The sequence below is a fragment of the Heterocephalus glaber genome, unplaced genomic scaffold (assembly GCF_053883595.1).
Source record: "Heterocephalus glaber isolate CG9 unplaced genomic scaffold, H.glaber_assembly_v1.0 deba00001555, whole genome shotgun sequence".
Taxonomy (NCBI): Eukaryota; Metazoa; Chordata; class Mammalia; order Rodentia; family Bathyergidae; genus Heterocephalus; species Heterocephalus glaber.
Genome location: NW_028258346.1, coordinates 3,080,284 through 3,103,235, shown reverse-complemented (window position 1 = coordinate 3,103,235; position 22,952 = coordinate 3,080,284). Strand labels below are relative to the sequence as shown.

Sequence of the window (22,952 nt, the reverse complement as noted above, 5' to 3'; positions counted from 1 at the left end):
ATTTTTTTTATTACGAATTCAGTTTCCTTACTCATTATTGTTCTGTTTTGATTCTGTGGTTTTCATGATTCATTCTTGCTAGGTTGTATTTTTTTAGGAATTTGTCAAATTCTTCTAGGTTATCCCACTTGTTGATGCATACTTGTCCATAGTAGTCTCTTATGATTCTTTGTATTTGTGTCTTAAGTGTGGAAGTTTCTTACAAAACTAAACATACATTATAAAATCCAGCAGCCATATTCTTTAGTATTCACTCAAAGAATGTGAAAATGTGTTAATACACAAAAACCTGCACAAAGATATTTATAGCAACTTTACTTATAATTGCCTAAACTAAGAAGCAACAAAAATATCCTTTAGTAAGTGAATAGAAAAATAAACTGTAAGATATCTAGAAAATTGAATATTACTCAGCCTGAAAAAATAAATTATCTCTGAAGCCAGGAAAAAACATGGAGAAAACTTAAATGTATATTACTAAGTAAAGGAAGACAATTTTTAAAAGCTATATATAGTATGACATTCTAGCTAAATGGCATTTTGAAAGAGGCAAAACTATGGAGACAGTAAAAAAAATGGTTGCCTAAAGTTGAACGAGGAGAAAGGAAGGAAAAGGCACAACAGGGAAAACTTTCAGGACAGTTAAAATAGTCTATGTGATGGATACCTATCATTGTACTTTTGTCCACACCAATGGAATAACATCAAGAGTCAACCTAGTATAAACTAAGGACTTTGGGTGATTATGTGTTATGTTTTCATCAATTGTAATAAATATTCCATTCTTATGGGAGATATTGATAAAGTGGAATGTTATGCATGTGGCAGAAGGTATAGAGCCTCACCAATACTTGTTACTCTTTTCAAAAAAACAATTATTGCCACCCTATTGGGTAAGAAGTGGTAACTCATGTAGTTTTGCTTTGAATTCTGTAATGATTAGTGTGCATTGACCATTTGTATATCTTATTTGAAGAAGTATCTATTCAAGTCTTTTCTCATTAATTGGATTATTTCCCTTGTTTTTGTTGAGATGGAAGAATTTTTATATATTTTGAATACTGGACCCTTATATATATAACTTGGAAATATTTTCTCTCATTTTGTAGGTGTCACTGCTTCCTTTTTTATTAAATTAGTCTTATTGGTGCATTTTAGGTATAAAATAAAATGACATTCATCACTGGAAATTTGTACCTTTACCTAATATACCTTGGTTCTTATTTTTTCCCCATTCCCCTGCCCTCCCTTCAACCCCTCCACCCCTCCCTATTTACAAAGACTTTGTTTCCATTTTTTCCTTTTCTCATATTAATTCCATTTCCTTCTTTCCTTTCCCCAACCACTCCCACTTCCCCTTCCTCTTTGGACCTTTTCTTCTTATTTCACATTATCTATTATACCTTTTGATCCTTATTTACACTTTCAGTTTCTCACACTAGAGAAACTATTCAGTATTTACACATCTGTCCTATTTATTTCACTTAAGAGTATCACCTCAATATGCATCCATTTAGATATAAATGTCTGTAATTTATTATTCTTTATGGCTGAGTAGTACCCTATTTTATAAAAAATACATGTTGATGCACAAAGGCTTTTTTTTTATTTTCATGAGGTCCAATTTATTTTTTCTTTTGTTCTTCATGCTTTTAGTGTCATACCTGTAAACCTGTGGCTAAATCTAAGATCATAAAAGTTTTTCTTCTAATATGTTATTATGGCTTTAGTGCTTAAAGTTATACTATTAACCTATTTTGAGTAAACTTTGTATATGGTCAAAGATGGCCACTCCTACAACTGGAAATCCAGTTGTGTCAGCGGCATCTGTTGAAGAAATCATTCTTTCTTCATTGAGTGAACTTGACACTCTTGTAAAAATTAATTGGCATAGATGTGTGGGTTTATTTCTGGATTCTTAATTCTATTTCATTGGTTTACATGTCTGTCTTTATGTCAGCACTGCCCTGTTAGTGAGTTTTGAAATTAGAAAGTATGAATCTTCCAACATTTTCATACTTTTAAAAGATTGCTTTGGCTCTGCTATTTAAGGTTCCTTTGGTTATTTGAGGACCATGTTTTCTATTTCTGCAAACAAAAACAAAAACAAACAAAGAAAAAAATCCTTGTAATTTTTATAGAGATTGTCTTAAATTTGTAGAGAACTTCAGCAACTATTCCCATTTTAATAATATTAAATCTTTCAGTCCATGAACAGAGGATAACTTCCTGTTTATTTAGGCCTTTTAAAAATGTTTTATCATTTTCAGCATATAACTCTTTTACTTTGATTAAATTTATTACCAGATATATTACTCTTCTCATCACTATTATACTGCTTGGCTTTTTTTGGGGGGGGGGGGTGTTTGGTACCAGGCATTGAACTCAGGACCTTTGTGCATGTGAGGCAGGTGCTGGAACCACTGAGCTAAATCCCAAGCCCTTCATCACTGTTATAAATGGAATTTTTTAAATTTTTTTTTTCAAATTGTTTTTGGTGTTCAGAAACACAAATTTTAAAACAACGTGTTAATCTTGTACATTGCAACTTTGCTGAATTCATTTATTCATTCCAGTGGCTTTCTTATGGAGTCTTTGGGCTTTTATATACACTAGGTCATCTCATCTGCAAATAGAGATTATTCAAATTTTCTTTCCAGTTTGGATAGCTTGTATTTATTTTTCTTGCCTAATTGCTCTGGCTAGAACTTTCAGTACAATATTGGATAATAATGGTGAAAAGAAGCATCTTTGTTTTAGAGGGAAGGCTTTTATTCTGTCATCACTGAATATTACGTTAGCTGTGGTGTTTTTATAAATGCCCTTTATCATGTTTAAGAAATTCCCTTCTATTCCTAAATTTAATTATGGAAAGGTGTAGCTTTACTCCACCAATTAAGTAGGTTAGGTAGGATTTTACTTCTTTTCTTCTAGTAATATGATGCATTATATTGATTGTTTCTCTTTTATTGAAGTACACATATTCATGAGACAAATGTCATGTGGTCTTGAAATATACAGTAATCCTTTTAATGTGCCATTGGGTGTGATTTACTAGCGTTTTTTGAAGTGATGGTTTTTAAATCTAATTTTTTTAGGACTGAGAATAAGGAACTGTGGAATCGTTCAGTAAGGTGATTAAACAGTCAGTGCAAAGAAAGCTGATTAATGGGCCCGCGTTAACAGTAAGGAAGTCTTCAACAGTGGGCTCCTCTGTTCTGCGGTTCTGACTGGTTCTCTTCAACATTTTATCAATGGCTTGGAGACAAAGAAGATAAGCTTATCACACTTGCAGCTGACAGAGCTGAGAGGGAGAACTAACATTTGAAGGAGTAAAATAAAGATTGCAAAAAATTCTGACAGCCTAAAATATTCAGGCCAAACACGATGCATTTAAAACTTGGGATCAATAATTTGGGTTCAAAAGGAGGTTAGGGAAGGGGGGTGTTGCTGTATTTGCAACTGTTCCCATGAAGAAAGTTAGGATTAGGCTGACTGCAGAGCTGCTCTGAGCTGAACATTTTGAGGCTCCAGATGAGGAGTGCAGGCCGGGATTGCACTGAAACTCTGTTGTGTCCACAGTGTACATGTGCACATGTGTGTGGTGTGTGAGGCTTTCTTAGTGCTGCTCTTGGCTCTGCAGGCCCAGCCACATCTGGAACATTTATTGCCTCTAGTTCTGGGTGCCAATTTTTAAGTGACAAACTGGAGTCCATCCAGAGGAGAGTGACCAGGACAAAGAAAGGGCTCAAAATCATGTCAGGCTAGGAAGTGTTGAAGGAACCAGGGTTGTTTAGCCTGGGGGAGAGGAGATTAAGTGGGGGTTTTTGATAGTTGTTTTCCAATCACGTAAGAGAAATAGGCTTAGTCTGTATATTTCCAGAGTGAAGAAAATGTCCTAAAGGTAGGGGTTAAGCAAAGGGAGAAGTCAGCTTTCTGCAATGAAGACAGTTCCAACAGTGAGTGGGAGCTGATACACATGCATGCGCTGGACACATTGTGGGTACCAAAAAAACGTGCTTTAGCATTTTAGCTTCTTCATCCCTACTCCTGGGACATCATTCCCCACACCTTCATGATTATCACAGGAATACACTGGAGGTTGCACTCAGAACAAGTCTGGCCTATGGGTCTTCCCCTGGGATTTTTGGAATTGAAAGTGAGGAAGAGTCAGGCTGCCTATGGCTGAAGCAGGGGTAGAGAACTAGGGAAGAGTTTCTCATCAAGAGGAGAAGACTGATTTATAATAAGAAAGAAAAACGGAGGGGTGGGGGAGGAAGGAAAGGGAAAAATGAGAAGGATATTGAAGTCCTGAGTTCCAGAATTTCCTGAAGCTCACTATCATCTTATTCTCTTACAACTTGGTCACTCAACTTTTTTTTGATTTTGTGAAATACACGAGTATCATCCAAAAGGTGGTCTCTCTTACTTCAATTAGAATTTCAGTTTTGTCGCTTTAAAATTAAAGGACTCTAATATCAGCTGTCTCAGGAGGCAGTGAGCTCTCTATTTCTGCAGGTGTTTAAGAGAAATAGGACTGCCAGAATCTGTGAAGAATTCTAGGAGTGAGTGAAATAGAAATGAAACAGAATTGGTCATGAGCTGATGATATTTTAAGCTGGGTGATGGGTTTATTGTTTTACTCTCTGCTTTTTTTTTTTTTTTTTGGAACAGGGATTGAACTCGGGACCTTGCACTTTTGAGGAAGGCGGCAGCACCACTGAGCTAAATCACTGGCCCTCTCTGCTTCTTTTGTACATTTGACGTTTTCACTAGATGAAATGATATGGAAAGAATTCCAGCACAGAAGGAAGTTAAACTCAATCAGTGGTTCTCAAACATATCAAACTCTTCCAAGCAGATTTCAATGATGGAATTCAAGGCTTCCCTTCTGGAAATTTTGACTCAGTTGACCTTGGGTAAAGAGCAGGATTTTATATCTTTTGTAAATTCTCCAGATGGGTTCTGAGCATCATCTAGGTGAAATCATTGTTGAATAAGATGATATTTAAGGCATCTTCCAAATCTAAAATCCCTAAGTTCAAGGGAATCAAAGACTAGAAGTCACCAACACCTTCAATTTTAAAATGTGGAAACTGAAGCCCAAAGTTGTAAGTCAAATGCAATAGAGAAAAGTCTAAAATACATGCTATCCCTTGTTTATGTTTTCTGTGTTGTTCTTGTTGATTTTAGAAAATTGTGAAAACCTTTTTGATCAACAAGAGGATACAAATACATCCAAGCTTAGATGTCCGAATTTTTTACTTACTTGGGCCATATTGAATGAAGAGAAATTGTCTTAGGCTGTACATAAAGTGATTTTATATGTGTGTGTGTGTGTGTAATAAGACTTTCTTTTTAAAAATATTCTTATAACATTGAAAAAAAGAGGGCTGCAGGTTGGACAAGACTTATCCTAGTTCTGCCACTTCCTGAATTCCCTGTAAATCAATTTCCTCATCTGTATCCACTTCACAGGGTTTATGTCATAAATTAAATAACTCAATATATGCACAGACCTTAAAACAATGATTAGCACATGATAAACAAGTATTTGCTATTGTTATATTTATTACTTGCGTTACACTGTGAGGAAACTCTCCACTGAAGATCCCAGGAAGAGTGTGGATGGTTCTTAATTGTTAGCAATGGAGAGCAGGCATGGATTACTTCCAGCCCACACCCAGTATCTGGCTTATTGCTTTACGTCATCCTATTCAGTATAAGAAGTCACAAAGGCTGAAACATAACTCACCCTCTGGTATAGTCTAAAAAGAGCAAGAGCCAGAATGATGATGATAACAGCAGGAAAAAAAGTTAATTTAATCCAGACACATTCTTACTTCATTATTATCAGTAGTAGTCTTCTCTCTATACTCAGTCATTAAACAAGCAAAATATATCTGACTTTAATTAAAACGACAACAATACAGCAAAGAGAGATGTAATAGCTTTCAAGGTAATTGTTAGATACTGTGAACTAGACATCCCTAAATTCCTAAAGAATTAAGGCAGGAGAATAAGAATGTCAGCTCCAGGCGGGCAGGTGTTTTCTCTGCTCTGTTCCTTGTCCTATTCCTGGCAGCCAGTGTGGCATCCCACACTCGGCAGATGTTCAGTAAACATTCATTCAATGGATGATCTTTCAGGGAATGGCTCTTAAAGTTAACAATTTAGATAATGGAGGGTTCAAAGCATAAATCTATAACTAGTTACTCCTCCCAAAATTTCAAACTTAAAAAAATTCTGTTGGTAGATGCCAAATTAAAAAAAAAACCCATATAAAAGACTTGAAATTTTCATGACAAATAGTTAAAAAGAAAATTTGAAGTTAAACGTAAAGAAGATTAGATATCTCCTGTGGCCTAAGTGGATATTTCTAACTAAAGGGAGAATTAATTTTCAGGAGCAGCTGTGGGAAAGCAAAGCTGTGAGGAAAGATCTTCTATCCTGATGTCTTTTTTCTTTCCTATGTTTTGTCCTCTTCATTTAGCCTCTCTCCCAATCTCCCAATCCATCCCCTGTTTTAAAAAGACTGTTCCCTTCTTTCCCCTCCTCTCCCTTCTTTTCCCTTACCTTTCTCTTCTTTTTCCCTCCCTTTCCCTCCCCTCCTCTCTTCTCTGCTCCTCCTCACTCTTTCCTCTCTTTTCTTCTCCTTTATTCCCTTCTATTTTTTCCATTCCTTCTCTAATCTAATCTCTTTTCTTTTGGTGGTAACATAGGGGCTGAAATATTAACTAATTAATTGATTTTGTTAGTCAATATTTAGGATGTTCATTCTATGTGCCAAGCAATTTTACTACAATGAATTTTTTTCCATTAAGTTTATTGGTGCATTTTAGGCATACAATATGATGACATTCCTCATTGGGAATTTGTAACTTTACATGACGTATCTTGGTTCTTATTTTTTCTCCATTCCCCTGCCCTCCCTTCAACCCCTCCACCTTTTCTTGTTTACAAAGACTTTATTTCCATTTTTTCCTTTTCTCACATTTTTTCCTTTCCCTTCTTTCTTTTCCTCTACTCTTCCCACTTCCCCTTCCATCTTAGACCTTTTCGTCCTGTTTCACATCATCTATTATACATTTTGATACTATGATGAGTTTTTTGCTAATGCATAATTTACAAACATCAAAGTGCACACATCTCAAGTGTCCAGCTTGAAAAACTTTCACATACACACACACCTGTGTAATTGACACCAGGTCAAGACAAGACATTTCTGGTCACCCTTCAGGGCCTCTCTTGCCCCCTCCCAATCAATACTTTCTGAAATTAATCACTGTTCTTACGCCTATCACCAGAAATTAGTTTTAAACCTCATCTGATTAGAATCATGCATATGTTCTTTGCATCTAACTCTTTTGTTCAACATCATGTGTGTAGGAATTATCTATGCTGTTGGTAATAGCAGATACTATTCTTTTCAAAGTGATATTTTATGTCCCAAAGAGAAATAAATTTTTTTCTTTCTAAAATTATCAACCAAATTAAATTGCCTTGTACAAAGGATTGCTTCAAGATGGATTTTTTTTCTCCCATCCAACTCCAACTCTCATTCTCTAATCCCTGTGGGTCAATGGTATCTGATGAGGAAAAACGTTTCCCATGCTGGGTTTGAACATCCACCGCTCAAGGGATCTGGGAGTTGCAGCATGAGGTCCCTCAGACTAGGTTCTCACAGGTTTTCCATTTGTCCTGCCATATCCATTTCCAAAATTAGATACCTCTGCACCAGGATCTCACAGGACCCATGGATCACAGGAACCTCTTTTGGTTAAGAATTCAGATACCCCATTGCTCTTCTCGCTAATTTTTTCCTACCACTAGAGGTCAGGGTTCAGTTACTACTACAGAGGGCTGAACCAGCTTGAAGGGCCAATTAGCAATCAAAAGGACCTGAGGTGGGGCAGTCTGGGTTGCCATGGGTGGTGTGTCAAGCTGACACCGGGCAGACAGTTTGTTGCTCCACCATATGACAGTTTGTTGCTCCACCATATGAAAAATTGACCTCTAACATCAAAAATTCTATTTTTATTTATTTACTTATTTAACACAAAAATTGATGTTTCTCATATTTTCTTTTGGTAGAAGAATGGTTCTAGTTCTAGAAAAAAATTTTAGCATTCTCACCTGGAAGTACCAAAATTCTTGGTTTCCAGATTTAACAACAATAAAAAATGTTCACCTAGGGGGACTGGGGGAACTTCTTGAGCAGATGCAATATTTTTTTCCAAGAACTAAAAATATTTTTTAGGTAAACAGCACTATTTTGTGGACCACATTTATATGAGAATTCTGAAACTTTGCTATTTAAAACCCAGTTATTGAATGCTTCTTCATTCTCTGTTCCATCACCCTAAATGCACCCTGACCTCACAGGGTCTATACCAATGAGGTATAACAAAGACAATAATTTATTTTTTAATCAGTTTCTTAAAAATTTAATTCAAGAAGGGAAAAATTTAGAGATAATAAAGGCCAGTGGTTTTCAAAGAAATATTTAAACTATGAAACTTGTGGTTAATAAATTTAAATCTAACCCAGAAGCTCAATATATAAAACAATTAAAAAGTAGATTTCCTCTGAGTAAAGTAGGGGTGTGAAGTTTGACTCCTGCCCACTGGGCTCCCCAAATCTCCCTATCTTACTCTATGGTCATTAAGGATATGTTTATGACATCTGGTAACTCCAGGAATATTGTTTGGAAATCACTGATGGAGTCCAAACCTCCCACTTTATGACTGAAGAAACTGAGATCCAGTACTCACCTGGCTAAGTATAATATGTTAACAAGGCTCTCTGGCAAGAAAAATGGCTGAAGACTAATTATTTTACTTTTAGGGATCTTTTTCAAAAGCATACTATATATTTCTCATCCCAACATACACATACCTATGTAAAACTAGGTAACATAAGTCAGCTCCGTTTTGCTAGACATTTGGATTGGTGAAACAGCAACCTGACATATGTGGAATCAATAGGTTCGATCATGTTCTGGTAAATTTGAAATTGCACCAAGAAAAGGAGTTGGATCCCTTCAAAGCAGAAAACCATTTCAAACTTTGGGTCTGAACTGGAGTTTGTTGCTGTGGAGAGCGCTTACTTATACTGATGCTGGGAAGCAAGAGAGAAGTTTCCACATAATTGAGGAGGAGTGGCTTCTGTGTGGAGAGAAGAAAACTACAATTCATTGCACTTGTGGGAGAAGGCACTGGGCAACCAGTGTAAGGAGGGAAGTAAGGACAAGCCGAGAATGGAGGATTCAGGTAGAATCATCTTTAATTGCCTATACTACCACACATACAAGTGACTTAGTCATATGCCAATGAGGAAAAGAAAGCAATGAAAACCTGAGAGCAACTTCCAACAAAGGCTTTTAATATCATATTGCTCTTCAATCTTCAAGATCTAACTATTTGGCCCAGTAACCCTTTGCCCTCACTTTAGAGAGTTTAACTGAGATGACTAATGTTATACTCAAGTTCAGGAAAAATCAGGACAATTAATAACACACAAAGATTAATGAATAAGGAATTTGCTCATACTTAGGTGTTTCAAGTTCATTAGGTCTTGTTCTAAATTGTGCTTCACTTTTAACTTAAAAAATTGGTAGTTATGTTCTGTTCCTTTAAATTTTAAAAAGTTTCTTGGAGTCCTGTGATGCCAGAGGTAAAAAGAGTTGCTATCATTTTTCTCTCATATGATTAAGATTGAGGAGCATCTACATTTTCAGAGTATGTGTGGGCAACAATAGAACATTCTGTGGCAACATATACTAATATTAGCTATTGGGCCTAGAAAGAAATAATTAACTTCTTGCAAAGCTAGAGTGTGGGCTAGGTCTCGTTCTTCTAATGGCACATCCCTGCATTCTTTCAGTGGAACTTGGAGAAGACTTGGAATTTGATCCTTCTTAAGGTCATGTCTTTTTCATATCTATGAATTTAAAGTTCCTGAGTCACCTAAGTGTGCTGTGCTGATGTGTGCATAGGATGACAATGGAGATGTTTGCTGTACAATGGAATTACTAACAGCAAGTGTTCAACTCCTAACATTTTGGGGGTGGGAGGCAGAAGATGGTTAGAGTGAAGGTATGCAGTCCAGTGTGCTACCTAAGTAAAGGGTGTCAAGTTCTGCTTTTTCACTGCCTATCAGCTGCTGTTGTGCAAAGTTGGAAGCCAAGAAACAGAAGACTGGTCAACTGAAAGCTGTAAATTCCGAGAAATTTGATCCAAGGTGCTGCTCTGATCATTCCACATTCCTAGTGGATTCATACTTACTATCAGAATGAGATATTTCCCTCAACACATCCAAACTTGGGGTCACCAAACAGTCAAAATAGGGAACCAAATGTTAACCAAACTTAAGGACAGAGGGTCAATTAAAAGTTTCTTCTTCTGTCCATGGATTATAATAAAAACATACACTTCTTGCTCTCTTTTTTGGAATCTCCAGGCTTAAAATTCTTGATGGCTGAGTGGAACCCTGTCTAGTAAGCAATGAGTGTTCATTATATGTGCCATGCTGAGACTTTTGTCTTCATTGCCTCATTAATGGGGGATCTAAGCCAAACCACTAGTCTGACTTATAACCTCCTTGGTTTATTCCAAGTCAAACCCTGGTTTCCTCTCCCCACTGTGAAGGAAGGTTTAACCTGCACTGCTCTTGTGAATATCTTCTGAGGTCTGCAGAGACCCTGCCACTAACTTCTCATCTACTGACATAAACAGAAAGGGACATATGGGACTGGGAATAGGATCAAACAGATGTGAACCAAATTCTAGGTTTATGAACTGATTAAGGGCTGGGACTATATCCATACTTATGCCTGAGGTCTCTTGAGGAGTCCAACTGGTGAACCTGAAGCCTAAGCTGACTCAGCCAGGCAGGCACACCAAGCCATAGAATTGATGGAAAACAGCAGCTTAGATAGCCAAGGACAAGAAATGGGAGTTCTTGCCTCTCGTCCAGGGGAAGAGGAAAGGCTTGAAAGGAGCTTCAGTTCCAGATCCTCCTCCCAGAAGAGGAGGCAGACTGGGCAGCTACAAGCCCAGACTGGGAGAGCAGGCTCCATGGTGATCGCAGCTATTCACCAGCCAGCGTATGAAATAACAAGGCTTGCATTAATATCGGCAGTCTGCTCCACATGTGAATGTGGAGCAGAAAGAGTCCCCTCTGTGGAGAATGGGAAGTTTATCCTGCAGTAAGCTATATAGATGTGCAAGTTGCATTCAGGGAGAATTTGTTCCTCAAGATATGTATGGAATACCTACCACGTGGTAGATACTCCTCTGGGTGTGATCAATATAGTAATGCGCAAATAGATTCTCTGCTTTCATGGAATTTATGTCTAGTGGAATAAGCCAACATTAATCCCTTTAATGCATCAGCATATAATTAAAAACTGAAAATTTTGGCCAACAGAAATCCATTTAATATATTTTTTTGCAGGAGGGCCTTGTCTGATTACACATCCTGTACCTCTCCCTTCTCTGCCCTTACCAACCTCTTGAAATAGCCTTCTGCTTTTCTTGCTTTTCTCTTGAGTTATATGCTCCCCCGTGGTGTTAGAGAATTTCTCATTAAACAATGGCAAAGACTTTTCCCCTAAATAAAGCAAAACAAAATCTTTTGCCTCCCTTGATCACAAGCTGGGAAATCTCCGCTTCATTTTAATCAGGCTGCATAAGAGCATCTACTTACAGAGGAATAGAAAAATTGCCCTGTACTATAGCAGGGCACAAGTGGGAAGAGTGGGGTGGAGAGACATTCTAAGCCTTGTTATATGAAGGCTTCATAGTTAGTCATTGGTACCAAATTCCAGAAAACTTGCACTGGAGCTGTAACCCAGCTGGAGCACATGAAAAGTTGGCAGGAGATTTCAAGCTTCTCTGGGGAAGCAGATACATGGATCAGTTTTAGGGACTGGGTTGTCTCCCAAACAGTAATTAGATTCCTGTCTCGCATCCCACAATCCCACAGGTGTAAACCACATGAACAAATATGTGCTTGGGGTGAGGGTAGGGCCGGTGGGGAGGTGATGACAGCTCTGAATTCATAATGCATCATCTCAGGTGGCAGCCATGCATCTGTTACATATTTTGAAACTTCCCTCCCGTACCAGTAGAGCTGTTTCGGCAGATAATATCTAGGATTGACTAAGGAAAAGTCATATGTTACCCAATGTCCTGAAATGGCTCAAGAAGATGGATAAGGGGAAGGTGTTGGGGCTGAAACTTGTATTTTACCTCCTGACTCAAAATCATTTGGATGGCAGCTTTGATTCAGTTTTGGAAACTGGACTTAATTAGTGGAAAACGACCCTCTATGTGGGAGCTCTGGGACAAGCACTTTGGGTCCTTGCTTCCCCAAGCTCCCTCTCAAGGAGAGGGATTTGAACAGTTGCAGCCTGTGGGGCTCCTACAAAGTACTTCCAGCCCATATGTGGCTAAAAGCGATAATCCCAACACGTTTTGCAGGAAGAAAAATTGTGCTGGGAACAGCCAGTCAAGCATTTGCTGAGTTTTAGTAGGAGGTGTGAAAGATATGTAACTCTACTCAGGGTCATCCTTGCTGGCCTCACTGCTAGCCACAACGTGTGGGAAGGGGAGTGGAGGCTTCGCCCAGCTAACATCCATCTTTCTGTGGCCCCATTAATCTCCGCTCTTCCTGAAAGCCAACTTATCTTGCAATTGGTTTAAAAACCTCCCAGGGCTACAAATAGGATGGCTGCTAGCACTGACTAGAGTCTGTGCTAATTAGAAAAAGACAGTCTCTCCCTCAGGGTGGGAGAATTGCCGAAAGACGCCCCCCATCTGGGCAGAACAATTAGAGAAGAGGAGCCTTCTTTCAGACAGATGTAGGCCTGAGCCAGGACTCACTGATCAGCAGTTAGAAGAGAGGCTGGATTTCAGGTCCCCATGAGCATCCTCGTGGGACCTCGCTGCACCCAGCAGCCAGCCAGGTGACAAAGCATCCTGTGTGGCTCACCAAATTGGCTCTGAGCGGCTTTCACCATGGAATGCACTTTCTTCTAACCAAGTACCCTTGCCGATGCCTGCATTCTTAACCCTTTGTGCTTCACACTGAACTCTCAGAATCTCCTCAGAGATGTGGATGAACATCAAGATGGATCTGAGTATGAACAGCAACACCACTGACTTCAGATGCACTGTCCTATTTAATGAGATCAATCCTGGCTCTTTGCATACAAGTTTTAGACACAAACACTTGCCTAGGTACTGTACCCTCTCCCATAAGATTTTCCCCCTCAACATTTTCTTTTAACCTGGGAAGTGATCTGCATATTTTTCCTAATATTGAGGACAATTTTTTGTCACTTTTTCTTAGACATTGGTTTGAGGTTCTTCTGTTATTTATAAGCCATTTCATAAATCTTAAAAAAAATTTTTGACCTTACATATGCCTGCTGCCTTAAGACTTTATCTATCCATATTCATAACTATAATAACAATAGTTTATTGAGCAGAGGTAATTATCACAGAAGCTTCATGACATTAATGACATTATTATTGTTGTTGTTGTTGTTTTAAGGTGTATTAACGGAGCTAAAATTAAGTAATCTCCCAAAGGCACACAGCTAGTAGTCAATGAAGCCAGGATTTGAGCCTAAGCAATCTGGCTCTAGAGTTTACACACTTAACCACTATGCTATACCATCTTCATCTATTCATGAATACTCCTACTATCCTCTACTCATCCCCTTATCCATTATTCCAAATACTCACTTGTCCTACAAACAAGGACTGAATACCCACATACCACCCTCATGCAAAGTGTTCAAGGTGAAGCCATGAGTGAGCTACATGCTCTTAAAATAAAGACATGTTTAAAATACGGACTGAGCAGACAAGGACGCAGGCAATTAAGGTTCATATAGTCTCAGATGGACTTGTCTTAGCAGTCTGTCTTGCCAATAATGTCCTACACTAGGAATATTCCTTTCCCATTGCTCCTGTCATATTTATAACATATCACTAACTACTGGCCTCAGATGATCAGAACAGAGTGGATATATGACTTACAGCCTATCAATACCATGGATACAAAACATCCAGTTAACTCTTACAAGAATTTGAAGTAGGCACACAGTGGAAGTAGAACCTTGACCATGAAGAGAAAGGATGAAGTTGGCACTGGAGCAGATACACACGGTGAGGAGGTCCTGACCTAGCAAAGGTTCTGCCATGGGCCCGAGCATGTGGCCTGTTGACCTGGAAGGACCTGCTTTATTGCTGGGGACATAGCCTCGGGGCTGAGCGTAATGAGACATGATGTTGTTAGATATGGCCCAAAATATTACAAATAATTCCCACGAGCCACAGGAATAACAATCTTATGACTGTGTCACGATTAACGACTGTGGGAAAGGGTTGTGATAAGCAAGGGCCACAAGCAGATGTCTGTACACAGAGTAGGAGGATGACGCCTTCAGACAGTTCTTTTTTCAAACTGAATCTCACAAAGTGCCTCAATACACAGAGCAGATAAAAGACAGTCGTTCTGTTATAATAAGGGTCAAAGCCATGGTGCCTTCCTTGCTGCAGCCCTAAAAGGTGGCTGACCTGTGCTCGAGTTGTGTGATTAGAAGGAGATTTTGATCAGAAGAGCATAGGTTAAGAGGAAGGTTTGCAGAAAGGGCTCAGAGTTCCTGAGGGCCCAGACTGGGGACAGAATAACGTCTAGGGCTCTGACAGTGGCCCAGGGGTGAGAGGATGAGGGCAGAGGAAGGGCAGGGAAAGGCTAAGCTGCTGGTTACTGTGAAGGATAGACTGGGAAGTTTGTTATCTGCATCCAGTTACTCCCAGAGGTTAGTGTGAACCTCTGCTCTTTATCATCCAGTTGGAAGATCATCTGAACATTCCAGATGACACAGTTGGCCTTAATATTTATTTCACATGATTTGAGCCATGCAATTGCACATAATGGATTTTGACACCATTCTTAACCTCAATTTGATTCTTAGAGTTTGCGCACTGAAAATAAAGGTGAAATGTTTATTGAAATATTGAACTTAATTGAAATACTGTAACTATAATGAAGTAACTGGTTACCACAATTATTACAGAATAAGATCAGAATGTTGTTAGATAGTAGGAGCAGGAGAGAAGCCAATTCTTCTGCTGAGAAGTTCTAGGCACGAAATTTATTTAAGTAAAGGACTGGATTAAAAACTACAACTATGTTTCTTACACCTCATATCTGGAAACAAATAGACCATGGCCTTTGGCATTGAATAGATATGGCTTGAATGAATACTGGAATTTTAGAATTCTAGTTTAGTATGATTGATAACCATAAATGCTACATAAATTCCCTTTGTGTCAGTTTCTAAAATAAAGGGAGCTAGAATGGTTCTGTGCATCACAGAAGAAAACATGGGCTATGCAGTAATTTTCAGTGATTGGCATGCATAGGTACAAGATACATATTCAATTAAATGAACAAATGCAAGCTCTTTCACCTCCTCTATGTTTTATTATCTAAAATTAATAGAATTGTATATCTTTGACAGGTTTTTGAAGGGTCAAATGAGATAATGCACATAAGCATCCTTCACACTCATGATGTTGATATTAAATATAAGTGGTTTGGAATGGATGACCTGAAGTGTAAGAAATGGGACAAAATTGAAATTTGAAAAGTAGGTAAAAGGAGCATTTTCTATCTCTTTATAAATTTGAAAGACAAAACAAAACAAAAAGCCAATTTTACAGCACAGTCAATGCACAGGGGAACTCAGTGGTTAACAGAAAAGAAGAGGGGATCTGTGGGTTTGGGGTTTTCAGGGACACTGGAGCCCTGGCACTCACCCATCCAGGTGCTGGGGCAGCTGATTCAGGAGAAGCGATCCCTCCCATGTGTAGCTGACTCAGAATTGTCTCTCTGTCTGTGTTGGTTTGCCTACTGGGACAACATAGACCTTGTCTGTATAATTTTTTCTTTACAGTAAATATTATTTTAGTGCTGCCTACCAAAGTGAGTCCAAGAGGGATTCATTCCAATATCGGATCTTAACATTTCTCCTTTTCTTGAATGAGGCTATTACTCATTTTATTTGTAGGTTCATTTACTTATTTTAATTGGCATGGTGCAGAGTTAGAGTTTTTCCTTGAGTATTTGAAACAGCCCCATACAAAAAACACATATTGGAAGAAACTATTGAAATAAATATTAAAAATATGTTGATGAATATGGGAATTGGTAGAGAATGAGAATGCAATGAATGATACTAAATATTTTTGAGTATGTGAGTGTCAAAGTCATAAATCACTATGAAAATATTATTTACAAAGATCAGCAATTTTGAATTCTAGTACATCGTTATGTGATTTTTGCACACTTTGCTAATACCATCTTTTTATTTTAGAGAATTAGAATTTTTTGGCCTTAACATCGTAAGGTTTACAGCTACTACAGCAGATATGTACAAAGAATGCAGGAAACTCAAGACAAAGAAATAGGATAAGTAAATCAGTATGAAAGAAGGAAACATCATAATAAGGAGTATCTTATTTATTCTTGTCTGGTCACAAATGAATTATTAAAATAATGAGTTGGTTGGTGAAATTGTCAACTAACTATTTCAGATGATCTAGACATTAGAATGCAGGAAAGGCTCAGCAGCTTTTGTCTGGTCAAGCACTAAATGGACACCAGGCACGGTGATAAAAGACATTATCTCCTCTGGTCTTTAGAGCTATGCTGAGTAAGATAGCCACATGTGCTAGCTAAATTTAAATGTATTAACATTAAATATCAAAAATTTATTTCCTTGCATTAGTCACATTAGGTATCTACTACAATCAGTGAACAGAGAAAATTAATTTTATTGCTTTTTAAAATTAAATTATGAGAGGCAGTTTGGTAATGAAAAAACTACAGACAGCTATATGTGGGCAATATTTGGACTTGAATTCTGGCTCTGTCACTTATCAACAATGTTACCTTGACTTATTCAAGTTAGACCCTCTGAGCCTCAGTTTGCTCCTCTATAAAACGAATATACAGTATCTACATTGTTAGTGAGGATTGCTGTGAAGATTATAATATACTCCATGTTTGTAGTCATCTGGCTGTCTGGCACGCAGCAGATGATGATGGTGTTGGTGGTAGTGGTGGTAAAGTAGGAGGAGAAAGTTCAAATTCTTCCCTCAAAAAGCTTCTTGTGTGATTCTCACAGCATTTTGGTCATCTCCCATAAAATAAATGTGTTTTCAATATTATGACTCTGGTACAAACCTCTCCTTCACAACCCTTTTCTACCATCTCCTGACACAGAGTGCTTCACCAACAACATGCACTTAGGCCACTGTCCCACCAATCCTTGTTTTGTCAAGACAGGACTGAAGACTTTTCAGATGACTTTTAAGTATTGAAGACACTGCAGCCCAAGAGTTAAAGGTTGTAATGGGATCTTCTAAAGCTGGCTTATCCATGAGAGGGCAATGTTAATTGACAGTGCCCGATCTCCGGTTGGAAATTTAAGAACCAGCCATCAGATACTGGAAATGACTTGAGGACATGAGCAAAGCTGCTATTCCTAAGACTACCTCAAATCACATCATTTTTCTTTGTCTGATTTCTTTCAGACAAGACACGGCTTGCAATCCCCCTTGGTGTTAGAAGGGCCAAAGCATCCACTCCTTCAGAGACCAACACACCTGCCCTTGTTCTGTTTTTTCTGTCACACTGACCATTTGCAACATCTGGATAAGTAGCTACAGTGCAGCATCTCTTCCTGTCTTGGGGCTCAGCCTCCCATAGACTACAGGGTCAAGTGTTTGGTTTAATTCCATGGCCCATCTGCCATCTCTTGAATCAGTGCTGTCATTTCCCCAGTTGGATGGGTCAATGACCAGACTGGACAGTAGGTCTGCTACAAGCAGTCTTTGCCTGGGGTATAGATGACTCATAAATCATTTCTTTATAACAGTAATAACATTCCTTGTTGTCTTTCAGGTGTGTTGCCTAGTGGTTTGTGATCTGTCTGGACAGTCAGTCTTCTGTCAAATGCATGTTTGTGGACTCTTGTAGCACACGTATCACTGCCAATATTTTTTCTTTCTTTCTCAAGCAGACCTTTTTCTTCTAGCCAAAGCCAGCATTAGAGATGTGCAAATAATGATTAAACAATCCAATTGCTTGCTGAGAATTTCAATATAACTCTCCATGACTTTGTACATAATTGGATGATTATTACAGCAATGTCAAAGCACTTTCAATGGCAGAGAAAAGAAACTTGCAATGGTTAAGCATGTGCCATACTCCAAGCACTGTGCTAGCTGCCTCATTGGTGATATCTTAATCTTCCCAAAAAACTCAGGAGGTAGGTAGTATCTTTAACTCCACTTCATAGGTAAGGAACCTGAGGCTATAAGAATTTTAAGGACAATACTAACTAGTTATTAAGCTCTGATTATAGACACAGTGATAAAGGACACTATCTCCTTTACTCTCTAGAGCTGTCCAATAAGATAACCACTAGCCACTTGCATCTATTTAAATTCAAAGCAATAAAATTCAAAACTCAGTTCCTTAATCATTAGCAACATTTCAAGCACTCAACAGTTATGTGTGGCTAGTGGCTACTGTCTTGGATTATGTAGATATAGGATATCATCGCCAGGACTGAAATCTCTCCTCATCGGTGCTGCCCTAGAGCAATGCTTATAAGATAGGTACAGGTACAGCATTATGATACCCATATTTCGGGTGAGAAAATGGAGGCTTTGCTTGGCTATATAACTTGCTGAATAAAGGTAACAGAGTTAGTGAATTTGATGCAGGCTTGAATCTAGTTCTAGAAGATTGCTCTTAACATCTGTCCTGTATGCTCAGTGATTGATCTAATGTCCCCCCGCCCCCCATCCCCTGCTGGTAAGTGACCACATGAATTCTCCTTGAGACTGTTGTAGTCTTGCACTAGACCCTTTCCAACAAGCCTTATCTCCAGTGCTAGGCATGCAACACACATTCCTGGGATTGTCTTGATCCTGTTTCACTCCTCACCCCTACTGGGTATCAGAGCTCTTGTAAGGATCTCTTAAGTTATGTGTGAGCCCATCTCCCAGTCACTATAGTAGAGGGTCCCTGTTTTATGACCTCCCAACCTGCCCCGGTCATCTGTCAGGACTGGCATGCTTATTCTTGGGGACTCCCCCAAAGCCTTTATTATTTACTCTGAGTGATCTTGGAGGCTAACTCAAACCCAAATTGTAGTCTAAATCTGAGACTTTGGCATGTCCCTGTGGAACATGCACGATGCAGACTAAATGGTTTTTTTGTGTGCTGGTGTGCAAAGCTTATTTGCTAGCCCGGGACCCCAGACCTCTCCTATGGCCTATAGAAGAGTGTGGCAGGGGGCCAGTTTTCTCCTCTCCTTCCAGCCTTGAGCCTCTAATTCTTTTCTCAGCACCACTGAGTGGAGCCAGAACTTCCACTTACTGTAAGATAAAAGATGTTTTCTGTGATTAGAGTTGCAGAGGATGTGCAGCAGGAGCACACGGTGTATTGAGTGGCATGGGCCTATCCAGATTCCACACTCGGTAGTTTGGGGAGAATAACTAACACTTTGTCAGTCCTTACTGTGTGTTCGTGTCTCTGATGAGTGATTCATAGGCATTATTTCACTGATTCTGCAAACTCCTTACACTGCATTACTTTGTTACCTCATTTCACAGACTAGAAAATCAAAACACAGAAAAGTAATTTGTTTACAGGAATATGGCTATTTGGGAATCAGTTGGGATTAATACTTTTAAACACCACACTATATTGTCTCTTTTTATTTGCTCTAATTCTGTACGTTAAAAATCATCATCCATGACTGGCTAATGAGAAAAACAAGTCTCTTAGACATTAAGGATTGTTGTTTAGGATACAAGTAATAAGTGGCTACATTGGAAATCATCACAATAACACAAATATGTATTAACCTATTTTTAAAAGTCTAATTTTAAACAACACAGGTTGAAAACAAGTATGTATTTTAAGAAAAATAATGGAAGTGGTTTTGTGAAGTTTAAATCACTCTATAAATTTAAGGTAATCCTTTTTCATGCAACAAACTCATAATTCTGTTAAATATTATTTTTGATCATATTCTTGAAGTTAGAACCATCCACAGCTTTTACTCTTGTAAGAATTCAAAATCTAGCAAGGACCTGAGTTCGATCCCTGGTACCAAAAAAAAAAAAAAATTCAAAATCTAGGAAATGAAAACAAATTCATCAATAAAGATTAAGTTAAGATACATTAATAGAACAAACAACATGGCTTAAACTCAACAGAAGTTTATTGTTCTCTCTTGTGTAAGTTCAAAAGTTAAGTCCAGAGCTGGTATGAATGTGTCCTTTGTTCTTCTTACTTTTATGGGCTAAGATGAAGGCATGTTGAGGTCTGTTTTATGGAGAAAGAAGAAAAGCAGAATAGATATCTTTCCTGTTAAGACTGCTTTATTTCTATTTATTCTTATATTTTAGTCAGCTTTTCATCACTGTGACAAAATAACTAAGAAAATCATCTTAATGAAGGAAAGTTTTTTTGGCTCATGGTTTTAGAGGTTTTAGTCCATGGTTTGCTGGCTTCATTGCTTTTAGGCCTATGCTGAGACAGAAACATCATGGTGGGAGGGCATGGCAGAGGGAATCTGCTTGCTTCAGTGGAGACCAGGAAGCAGAGAAAGGGAAAGAGTCAGTATTAGCAGATTTCCTCTTTGTATTTTTTTCCATCCAAACCCCCACCTTAATGAATTGTGTCTCCTACATTCAGGGTAGGTAGCCCCCATAGTTTGCTGTCCCACATAGTGATCATCTTTGGAAACACCCCCACAGATACACCAAGAAGTGTGTTTTCTAATTTCCTAGGTGTCTCTAAATCCAATCAAGTAGACAATCAAGATTAACCATCACAATCCATTATATCACCAGGAGGCTTGGAAATGGATTCTTTTGGCCATGTAGTACTATGTCCAGCTAAAGGCCAGGGATCTGTTTCTAAGGAAGAATGGAAAAATATATGTGGGGTAGACAACTAGACATGAAACTACTATCCGCAATAGCCTAGAAAAAATTATGCTAATCTACTAGTCAGTTTAGGATAACACCCCCAGCTTTTGGTTTACTTTCTGGCCTGATGTTTATGGATAAACTAATAGAAAAGTCTTCGGTATTGCACGGAATGCTCTCTTTTGATTCTTGGTATCCCAGAAGCAACAACTACAACAACAACAAAAGTCACAGGTTGTTTTACCTTTTCCTTACTCAACAGGCATTTGCAAGACTATATTCCTCTACTGATGAAGTTGGGAAATTATATTATCCCACCGTACTTCCTAATCTGTGAAGTATACCCCAGCTTCCGGTGTCTAGATTACTAGCATTAGATTTGAGTTTGGCAGTATTTGAGTCTGGGTGAGATGTTAACTCCAGAGGAAGCTATGACCTTAAACCATAAATACAAAATAACTAGTAGCAGAAACTGCTGAGTAGAAAAAAGTGCTTTTCAATGTAAGACAGTGCTTTAATTATGTTTAGTTAAAACATCAATTGAGGCTCATTTTTCTCATCTTTCATGGAAGGGATTTGGGAGCTCAGTTAGACTATACATAAAGATCCCTTCAGCCCTGAGCTCTACAACCCCTTGGTCTATATGTGGGGACCTAGGAGAGTCACAGTGTGAGTGATGGGGCAAGAAACAAAAGCATGAGACTGAAAGGGAGGTTGGAAGAGATCCAACCTCTTTTTGATTTTCATCAAGGTTCAAACCTTCTCTCTCTGAATATGGATCAATTCATTCCTCCAGGAAAGAAAAGAGGGCACACCCTTTCCTTCCCCTGAGATGTGGCAATTCTTGGAGGGCCAGCATGCACGAGTATCCCAGTGTATGAGCAAGATGAGGAACACACCTCTGGGTCCCCTGTGTCCATCTGCCTGCTTTCCCTTAATCTTTATCCCTGCCATTTCTTGCTGCACCCTTGTGTTTGAATATTCTCCAGGAGTCTATAATTCACCTCTTTTCCCCTGTGACTCAATCCAGTCTCATTTGTCCATTTTATCCATATACATGTATATCTGTATTATATCTGTTGTGTTCCACATTCATAAAGTATACTGCACAGATGTTGCAAAATAATCCACCTACAAGGTAACCCATTCTTTCATCACAAAACATACTTAAATTCTAATATTCCAGTTTCAAAACTCTACTCCATCATCTATCAACAGCTTAATCCCAAAATATGGAGTCATTTGAGATTCCTCTCTCTACCAATCACTTACCTGTCACTGGAACAAAATATCCTATATCTGCAATTTAAAAGAGGACAGGTTTATTTTGGCTCACAGTTTTAGTGGGTTTAGTCCATTGTTGGCCAGCTCCAAGGCAGAAATCACAGGCAGAAAGTCCTGGTAGAAGAAAGCTGCTCATGTCATGGAGACCAGGCAGCAAAAAGAGGGTAAGATCTGGGTACAAAAATACATGCTTCCATGTCATGCCCTGAGTAACCCACCTCTTCTGACCAAGCTGTATCTCAAGTAGTACAGTCAGCTATGAACTTATCAATGGATTAGTCCACTGTCCAGTATAGTGTCTCCAGGACCTTCCAAAATTCCTATCTCTGAACACAAGACTTTACGGGGGACATTTTAGATCTAAACCATAACATTCTGTTCCTTGGGCCCCAAAAGGCTCATGTTCACCTCATTATGCAAAATGCATTTAGTCTATCTGTAAGAGATGCCAATTCTTAACAGTTCCAGCATTGCTGACAAGCACAAATTCAAGTTCAAAAGTCTCTGAGACTCAAGGCAAAATATTAGCTGTGAGCCCTAGTAATGTTAAATACTTTCAACATACAATAGCACAGGTTAAATGTTCCCATTTCAGAAGGGAAGAACAGAGAAATGGGAAAAAATCAGACCTCA

General features: G+C 38.5%; 1 long non-coding RNA gene across 5 annotated transcripts in view; it reads left to right on the top strand.

Annotated features, from left to right (window-relative positions):
- Positions 1–22,952, top strand: part of LOC147824065 (uncharacterized) — a 93,461-nt gene that overhangs the window by 48,907 nt on the left and 21,602 nt on the right. Inside the window, exon 3 of one of the 5 annotated variants that reach the window (XR_015442842.1) lies at positions 4,675–4,919. The exons of the other annotated variants lie outside the window; for them this stretch is intronic. This is a non-coding gene — a long non-coding RNA (uncharacterized LOC147824065). The remainder of the gene's footprint in view (positions 1–4,674; positions 4,920–22,952) is intronic. 5 annotated transcript variants of the gene reach the window in all.